Source organism: Protopterus annectens, chromosome 13.part0, assembly GCF_019279795.1.
Source record: "Protopterus annectens isolate FY-2018-M chromosome 13.part0, PAN1.0, whole genome shotgun sequence".
NCBI classification, from domain to species: Eukaryota; Metazoa; Chordata; order Ceratodontiformes; family Protopteridae; genus Protopterus; species Protopterus annectens.
This window is the reverse complement of record NC_056747.1, coordinates 1,362,028,963-1,362,038,472: the sequence shown is the minus strand read 5'-3', so window position 1 is coordinate 1,362,038,472 and position 9,510 is coordinate 1,362,028,963.

The following is a 9,510-nucleotide window of genomic DNA, read 5'->3' as shown; positions in this document are numbered from 1 at the left end:
CTGCTGGTTTGTTGTTTATGCTGCACACAGCTCCTGGTGGTTCCTTGTTTATTTAGTACACAGATCCTGCTGGTTCATAATTCTTTTAACAATGGCTGCTGTTGGTTCCCTGATTATGTAGGTTACAGTTCTGTCTGTTTCCTTGTACATTTAACACATGGTTCCACCTAGTTCCTTGTCTATGTAGAACACAGTTCTTATGCAGTTCCCTGTTTATTTAGCTCACAGATCCTGTTCGTTTCTTGTTTATGTACCACACAGCTCCTGTTCATTGTCCCAATTATGTTGTTTTCAGTTCTTTCACATTCTGATTCATTTAGCACACAGTTCATAATGGTTCTTTGTTCATTTAGCACACAGTTCATAGGTAGGTACTAGGCTATTGGCCCTGGGGCCTATACAAGCCCAGCCAAAAAGGTACCCCGGCTTTTGCCACCCAAGAAAATTGTTTTCCTGTGCCACTGTCGAGCAGAGCCACAGAGGTTATCCCCGGGATGAATTTCCTATTTCCCATACAATCATCAAGATTTTTCTTGAAGAGTGCTAATGAGGAGCTTTTTTTGATATAGATAGATAGTTTATTCCCGAGTATGGGGAGTCTCTGAGACAGGAATCTATCCCTCCAGCATGTTCTGTTTATTGTGGTGACAAGGTTTAGGACCCTAGAGCGTGTAGCTCGGAGGGATTGGGATTTCTTTAAGTGCAGCATGTCCAACAGCTCTGGGTTTGACATAGCTTTGTATGTTAGGCAGAGATCACCTCTGAGTAGGCGACATGTGACGGACTAAAGCTGGAGTTTTTTGAGACGGTCTGTGTAGAGCATCTGTTTGAGGCAGGTAATCCTCTTTGTGAGGTATTTCTGCGGCCTTTCCAGTTGTTGTCGATGTCTTGTGAGGTAATACCAAAAGGGGCGTTGTACTCTATAATGGGTCTAATGAGTGATGAGTAGAGGGGAACAATTACCTCTTTTTTTCTGGATGAGAAACCTTTTGTGATGAGGTGTGCCACATAGAAGGATTTCCTGACTGCTGTGGTGATGTGATTATCAAAGGAGAGACTACTGTCCACCTGTGTCTCAAAGTCTCTTATTACACCTTCGGTGTTAAGTATACTACCGCTTATGTTGTAGTTCATGGGTACAGAGTTTTTACCAAAGGGGATGGCAATGCACTTTTTGGCATTGAGCTTGAGGCCATGGCTTTGACACCAGGCATCTGTCTCAGTGAGGCCCTTTTGTAGGATGTCCACATCATTAGGAGTTTCGATTATGGATCCTAGTTTGCAGTCATCTGCGAACTTCGTTAGCCAAAGACCTTCTGTGTTAGCTTGTACTTCAAAGAAGTAGATACCAAACAGGAGAGGACCCAGGACTGAACCCTGTGGTACTCCACTTGTCACTGGTCTGAAGTCGGATTTGGAGTCTGCTACTTTCACAGTGTGGGTTCTGTCAGTGAGCCAGTTGGCAACCCATCTTGTGACATAGGGATTTATACCTAGTTTAGTGAGTTTATCTATAATTCCAGAGTGGGGGATGGTGTCGAAAGCCTTGGCAAGATCTAGATAGGCTTTGTGAACCACCTTACCCTTGTCTACAGCTTTGGTGTCTGCTTTAAAGAAGTCTATCAGGTTTAGGAGACAGATCTGCCTTTTACAAACCCGAACTGGGTGGGGTCCAGAATTTGGAGATTACCAATGTCTTTGTTTATAAGTTCCATGATGATACATTCCATGGCCTTATAGACCAGGTTTATCAGGCTAATGGGGTGGTAGTTCACGGGGTCCATGGTGGCGCCCCCTTGTGGAGTGGGATAACTGTCATTGTGTGCCATTCAGCAGACACAAAGCCTGAGGTGAGGCTATGATTGAACATGGTACTTAGGTGGGGTTCCAGTTCATTCTGTAGTTTGTATAGAACGCAGCTGGGATGTTGTCTGGTCCCATGGGTGCTGTGTTCTTGGCTTTGGAGAGTGTGGTTTTTACCTGTGCAGCCGTGATTACAGGAACTTTGCATTCTTCCGGTATAGAGATGGGCTCTGTAGGGGGTGAGAGGGGGGAAAAGTTAGCACTGACCCTATCTGCCAGGATGTTGGCAATATCAGTTGGGTGTGTATATTTAGTGCCATTGTGCCATTTAGTTTCTGATGGCTTCTTGTTTGTTTAGCACACAACTCCTTTTGGTTCACTGTCATTTAGCACACAGTTCCTGTTGGTTCCTAGCTCATTTAGTATACAGTTCCTGTTGGCTACTTACTTACACAGCACATACCTCCTGCTGATTACTTGTTTATGTTGCACACAACTCCTGATAGTCCTTTGCTTGTATAGTATTTACATTCTGCCATTTTTTGTTTTAATACATAGTTCATAGGTTCATAGGTTCATAGGTAGATACTAGGCTATCTGCCCTAGGGCATTTATAAGCCTAGTCAGAGTGTATTTGGCTTCCTTCTCCCTATTAGATTAGTCTACTGTGCCTCTGTAAAGTACGTCACAGAAGGTACCCTTTTAAGATTAGTTTACTGTGCCTCTGTCTAGCAGGGACACAGAAGAGATCCCAGGGGTGAATTTGTGATTTCCCATCCACGCGTCCAGATTTTGCTTGAAGAGGGTCAGCGAGGGGCTATGTCTAACACGAATTGGGATTCTATTCCAGAGTGAGGGGAGCCTCTGGGAAATGAAACTGTCCCTCCAGCATGTCCTATTTATTTTTGTGCTGAGGTTTAGGTCCCTGGAGCGTGTAGCTCTAAGGGACTTTGATTTTTTGAGGTGGAGCATGTCCATTAATTTTGGGTTTGACATGGCTTTGTATATCAGGCATAGATCACCTCTAAGTAGGTGGTAAGCAACTGAGTAGAGCTGGAGTTTCTTTAGTCGAGCTGCATAGGACATCTGTTTGTAGCCCATGATCCTCTTGGTGAGGTACTTTGGGGGTCTCTCCAGTTGCTGCAGGTGTCGGGTAAGGTACATCCCAAAAGGGGCACTGTATTCAATTATGGGCCTGATGAGTGACGAGTAGAGGGGCACAATGACCTCTCTTGATCTAGATGCAAACCCTTTCATGATAAGGTGGGCTATATAGAAGGTCTTTCTAACCACTTTGGCAATGTGATTATCAAAGGAGAGATTACTATCTACGTTGGTCCCCAAATCTCTAATTACTTCTTCCATACTTAATGGATTACCACCTATGTGGTAATTTGTGGGCACCTTGTTTTTCCCAAAGGGGATGACTATGCACTTTTTAGCATTTAGCTTGAGGCCGTGGCTCTGGCACCAAGCATCCGTCTCTGTGAGACCCTTTTGGAAGATGCTTGTGTCAGCTGGAGATTCGATTATGGCCCCCAGTTTGCAGTCACCTGCGAACTTTGTCAGCCATAATCCTCCCGTGTTAGCCTGAACCTCAGAGAAGTATATACCGAACAAGAGAGGTCCCAGAACTGAGCCTTGTGGGATGCCACTTGTAACTGGTTTGGATTCGGACATGGCACCTGCGAGTCTGACCATGTGGGTTCTATCTCTGAGCCAGTTTGCAACCCATCTTGTGATATAGGGGTTGATATTTAAGCTGGTAAGCTTATTTATGATGCCCGAGTGGGGTATTGTATCAAAGGCTTTTGCAAGGTCCAGGTAGGCTGTGTTTACTACCTTGCCCTCATCTATGGCTTTGGAAACTGTTTCAAAGAAATCAAATAGGTTTAAGAGGCAAGATCTGCCCTTAACAAAGCCGAATTGGGTAGGGTCCAGTGTCTGGAGGCTCCCAATGTCTTTGTTTATGAGTTCTATGATAATACGCTCCATAGCTTTACAGACCAGACTAGTCAGGCTTATAGGGCAATAGTTTCTGGGGTCCGCTGTGGCATCACCTTTGTGGAGTGGGACCACTGTAGCTGTACACCATTCTTTGGGTACATATCCTGTAGTAAGGCTAAGTTTGAACAGTGACTTAATGTGAGGGTTCAGTTCTTCTTGGAGCTCATGTAAGACACAGCCTGGGACACCGTCTGGTCCCATAGATGCTGTTTTTTGCTTTGGAGAGGGCAGCTTTCACCTGTGCATCTGTGATGTCAGGGAGGTTACATTCAGTTGGGATAGGCATTTGCTCCTTTAGGGGGGAAGGGGAGGAGAAGTTTGCGCTGAATCTGTCTGCCAGGATGTTGGCTATGTCTGTAGGTTCGGTATATTTTGTACCGTTATGCAACAATTCAGAGCATATCTGGGAGTTTCCGCCCATGTTCCTGACATAACTAAAGAAGGCCTTGTGATTATCTTTAGTGTCTAGGGCAATTTTTATTTTGAAACTGGCCTTTGATGATTTTATGAGGGATCAAAGTTTCTTGCTAATACTGATCAGAGATGCCTTCCCTTTTTGGAATTTTGCTCTGTCATGTAGTAGCTTCCTCCTTCTGTTGTATAGCTTATATATGGCCGGGTCCACCAGACCAGTCTCCTGTTTTTGGAGGAGTGAGTCTTGGTTTTATTTGGGATAGCACGATCCATGCATTCCTGCAGGTGCTCATAGAATGCATTTGTAAAGGATTCTGCGGATTGGGCTGTATTATCCTCTGGCCCAGGGGCTTTGAAGGATTCCACCTCAGTTTTGAGAAGTGCAAAGTTGGCTTTCAAGAAATTCTTTACAGTGATTTCCTTGGGGGTGGGGATGGGATATGGATGTCCAGGGAAATTTGTTTATGGTCTGATCTTACCAATGAGGGGTTTACCTCTGGTGTGGAACATAGAGTCCCCATGCTGGTGATGACCAGGTCCAATATGTTGTTCCCTCTTGTGGGAGAGGTGATCAGTTGTTCCATTGCATTAGAGTTTATAAATTCAAGGAACCGTTGGGTGAGGGTGTTTGGGCTAGAGTAGTTTTCCCAGTCAATGTTTGGGTAGTTGAAGTCACCCAATAACATAGTGTTTGGAGAGACCTTCATATTCTCCAGTGTTCTCAGGAATGCAAAGTGGGGTTCCTGTAATAGGGAGGGTATTCTGTACCAGGCTACAAACTGAAAGGCAGTTTTGCCCACTGTTAGTTGCGCATGGATGGTTTCCGATGCTTCGTGCAGTGCCACTAACCTGGAAGTGTAGGTATCTTTGATGAATATAGATACGCCCCCTCCTTTTGTGCTTCGGTCCGAGTTTTAGGGCCGAAACACGTGGTATGAGTTATAACCAGGCAGTGCTGGGGTGCTCTCAGGAGCCTTGAACCAGGTTTCTGTTACTGCACAGACATCGTTTTACTCCATACTGAGGAGAGCCTCGAGTGCATGCATCTTGAGGTTTAGACTTCTGGCATTGAGTAGCATTACCTTTAGTTTTTTTATCCTTGGGTTGTCTATGGAGGTGGGTTTGTCCTTTGAGCCTTGCCTAAAAAAGGCACTATGGGGATGGCAAGAGCCTTGGCCAGTATACAAAAGCCTAAGGGTGACAGGTGCAAGCCATCCCTAGCGAAGCAACGTGGCTTGTCGAGCATGTCATCCCAGGCTGACAGACACTGGATCCCCTTTGAATGACACCAATACTTTAGCCAATTGTTGAAACTGATCATTTTGTCTTTATACTGTGGCATCATTCTTGGTGAGGGCAAGATGCTACTCAAGGTCAGGGTCATACCAGCCTGGGCTGCATGGTCAGAGAGCTCCTCTATGTCTCTTTTCATGTAGTCCAGGGAGGTATGTCTCAGGTCATTCACACCAGCATGGACAATGACGGAGACATACTTGTACTTGCTTTGGAGTGACCTGAGTGCTTGCATTATGTGGCGGATCCTGACACCCCGACAGGCAGCTTACAGTGACCTTCTCCTTGTTCAGTCTGGTGAGCGGGACGTCAGTGTGCCGGACAATAGACTCCCCTATAACAAGTGTATTTGGTGTGTTGTTTGGCCTTAATGGCTGTGACTGTGAGGCACACTGATTTTGTGAGATATGTGATTCGTGGGTATTGTTGAGGGGTGGCTGTTGCTTGGATATCTGCTTAGGAGGTCTTTGCTGTTTAGGCAGATTTTTATTTAGAGCCTCCGAGTATGTTTTTGTGTGTTTATGTGTTGGGTATGCAGATGCAATAGGTCTGTGTGAGACTGGATTTGTGGTGTGGGTGGTTACATTTTCCTCCTGACTGACTGCCAGTCTTGGGTTGAGAGAGCTCTGCCTCCAGTTTGGCTGTGTAACTGCATCTCTCACATGTATTAGAGTTTGTTGGAAGGAGGAGAAGGTTGTCTGTGTACATAAGGCAATTGTAACATTGCCTCAAAATTCCCAGATTCACCAGCTGGACTGGAGAGTAACCTTGAAACTGACCCTTGGACATACCAGATTAGTATAGGGAACTGTTTTTTTACTGATCAGATTAGGGAAGGGAACTGATTTTTCACTTGATCAGGAAGGACCAATCGGGAGCCTAATACTTATGAGAAGTCAAGGAGGGTGTAGTGCTTTAGTTAGTTAGTGTTTCCTTATAAGAGCTGAGCAAGTGCAGGGCTTTAGAAAGATAATAGAGTGATTACTTTGAGAGTTTGAACAGTTCTAAGGGAAAAAGTGAATAGCAGACTTTGTGGAGCCTGGAATAATTTAAACGTGACGTTTTTTCTTTGCTGATATTTCTTTTTACTGAACTGGGATTTGGCTAAGCACGAGCTTTTTTGGACTTCGACAATAATTTAAACCTGTTTAGGCGGCACTGCCCGATGCTGCTCAGTGCGCAAAACCGCGCAAAAAGAGAGTTGTAGGGTTTTAAGAGAGAGAGATCAAGGAGTTTAGAATTGACCCAAAATGGCCAATTAAACTTCAGCTTCTAGGCAGTAACCACTCCTCAGGGACAGGCAGGCTGTTCAGTGTTAACCACTCCCACTGGTAAACACAGAGACTTCCCTTTAGCCCAAGCAAGCACTGGCCTTCTAGAAACTTCCAAACAGTTCAGAACAGCAAATCTGTAACTGAACTTTCTTAACTTTCAGAAAGTGGGAAAAAAAGCAAGATTTTTTTTGTTTTTTTTCCTTTTTGTTGTAGTTTAAAGGTAGCAGAGATACACAAGCAGCAAAATAATCACAACAGTGCAATAATGACCCCACACTTGAGTGCTAGGCCAAAATCAGGTAAAATGCAGTTTTTAGAGAAAAAAAGATTTTAAATTAAGTGCAACACAGGAAATGCAGTAAACAGGGTCTAGATATGTTCCAAGTACTGTTACTGTTACTGTTACAGATATAAACTTTAGCAAGCCGGAAAATGCCAAAAAGTAGGCGGCAAAGCAGTAAAACCTAACAAACAATCAGAAGAAAATACTTAAAATCACAAAAGTGGCTCCTTTTCTTCTCTCAGTGTTTTCTCCCCTTGGTAGGTGCTTCAGCAACAACTAGCAAGCCTGAAAAGACGCCAAAACCACGAGGCAGCCGGGTTTTAAGAGAGACAGATCAAGTAGTTTAGAACTGACCCAAAATGGCCAATAAAACTACAGCTTCTAGGCATTAACCATCCTCCAGGGACAGGCTGGCTGTTCAGTGTTAAACACTCCCACTGGTAAATACAGAGACTTCCCTTTAGCCCAAGCAAGCACTGGCCTTCTAGAAACTTCCAAACAGTTCAGAACAGCAAATATGTAACTGAACTTTCTTAACTTTCAGAAAGTGGGAAAAAAGCAAGATTTTTTTTTTCCTTTTTGTTGTAGTTTAAAGGTAGCAGAGATACACAAGCAGTTGTATACAAGAACAAGTTCCAGATGGTTCCTTGTTAATTTATCACACAGTTACAGCCAGTTCCTTATTTATGTAGCAGACATGTCCTCATGGTTCCTTGCTTATGCAGCAGACATGTCATGATGGTTTCTTCTTTATGTAGCAGACATGTCCTGAATGTTACTTATTATTTAAAGGTAGCAGAGATACACAAGCAGTTGTATACAAGAACAAGTTCCAGATGGTTCCTTGTTCATTTATCACACAGTTACAGCCAGTTCCTTATTTATGTAGCAGACATGTCCTCATGGTTCCTTGCTTATGCAGCAGACATGTCCTGATGGTTCACTGTTTATGTAGCAGACATGTCCTGATGGTTCCTTATTTGTGAACAGACATGTCCTGATGGTTCCTTGTTTATGTAGTAGACATGTCCTGATGGCTCCTTCTTTATGTAGCAGATATGTCCTGATGGTTCCTTATTTATGAAGCAGACATGTCCTGACGGTTTCTTCTTTATGTAGTAGACATGTCCTGAATGTACCTTATCAATGCAGCAGACATGTTCTGATGGTTCCTTGTTTATGTAGCAGACATGTCCTGATAGTTCCTTGCTTATGTAGCAGACATGTCCTGATGGTTCCATGTTTATGTAGCAGACATGTCCTGATGGTTTCTTCTTTATGTAGCAGACATGTCCTGAATGTTACTTATTATTTAAAGGTAGCAGAGATACACAAGCAGTTGTATAAAAGAACAAGTTCCAGATGGTTCCTTGTTCATTTATCACACAGTTACAGCCAGTTCCTTATTTATGTAGCAGACATGTCCTCATGGTTCCTTGTTTATGTAGCAGACATGTCCTGATGGTTCCTTGTTTATGTAGCAGACATGTCCTGATGGTTCCTTGTTTATGTAGCAGACATGTCCTGATGGTTACTTGTTTGTGTAGATTGTTCTTTGTTTATGTGGCAGACATGTCCTGATGGTTCCTTGTTTATGTAGCAGACATGTCCTAATTGTTCCTTGTTTATGCAGCCCACGGTTCCTGCTGGTTCCTTAATCATTTATCACACAGTTACTGCCCGTTCCTTGTTTATGCAGCAGACATGTCTAGTTGGTTCCTTGTTAATGCAGCCCACAGTTCCTGCTGGTTCCATGATCATCTATCACACTATTACTGTTGTTTCCTTCTTTATGTATCATTCATGTCCTGATGGTTCCTTATTTATGTAGCAGACATGCCCTGATGGTTCCTTGTTTATGTTGCAGACATGTCCTGATGGATCCATGTTTATGCAGACCACGGTTCCTGCTGTTTCCTTGACCATTTATCACACAGTACTGCTGTTTCCTTATTTATGTACAGACATGTCCTCATGGTTCCTTGTTTATGTAGCAGACATGTCCTTATGGTTCCTTGTTTATGTAGCAGGCATGTCCTGATGGTTCCTTGTTTATGTAGCAGACATGTCCTGATGGTTCCTTGTTTATGTAGCAGACATGTCCTGATGGTTCCTTGTTTATGTAGCAGACATGTCCTGATGATTCCTTGTTTATGTAGCAGACATGTCCTGATGGATCCTTGCTTATGTAGCAGACATGTCTTGATGGTTATTTCTTTATGTAGCAGACATGTCCTGATGGTTCCTTGTTTATGTAGCAGACATGTCCTGATGGTTCCATGTTTATGTAGCAGACATGTTCTGATGGTTCCTTGTTTCTGTAGTAGACATGTCCTGATGGTTCATTGTTTCTGTAGCAGACATTTCCTGATAGTTCCTTGTTTATGTAGCAGACATGTCCTGATGGATCCTTGTTTATGTAGCAGACATGTCCTG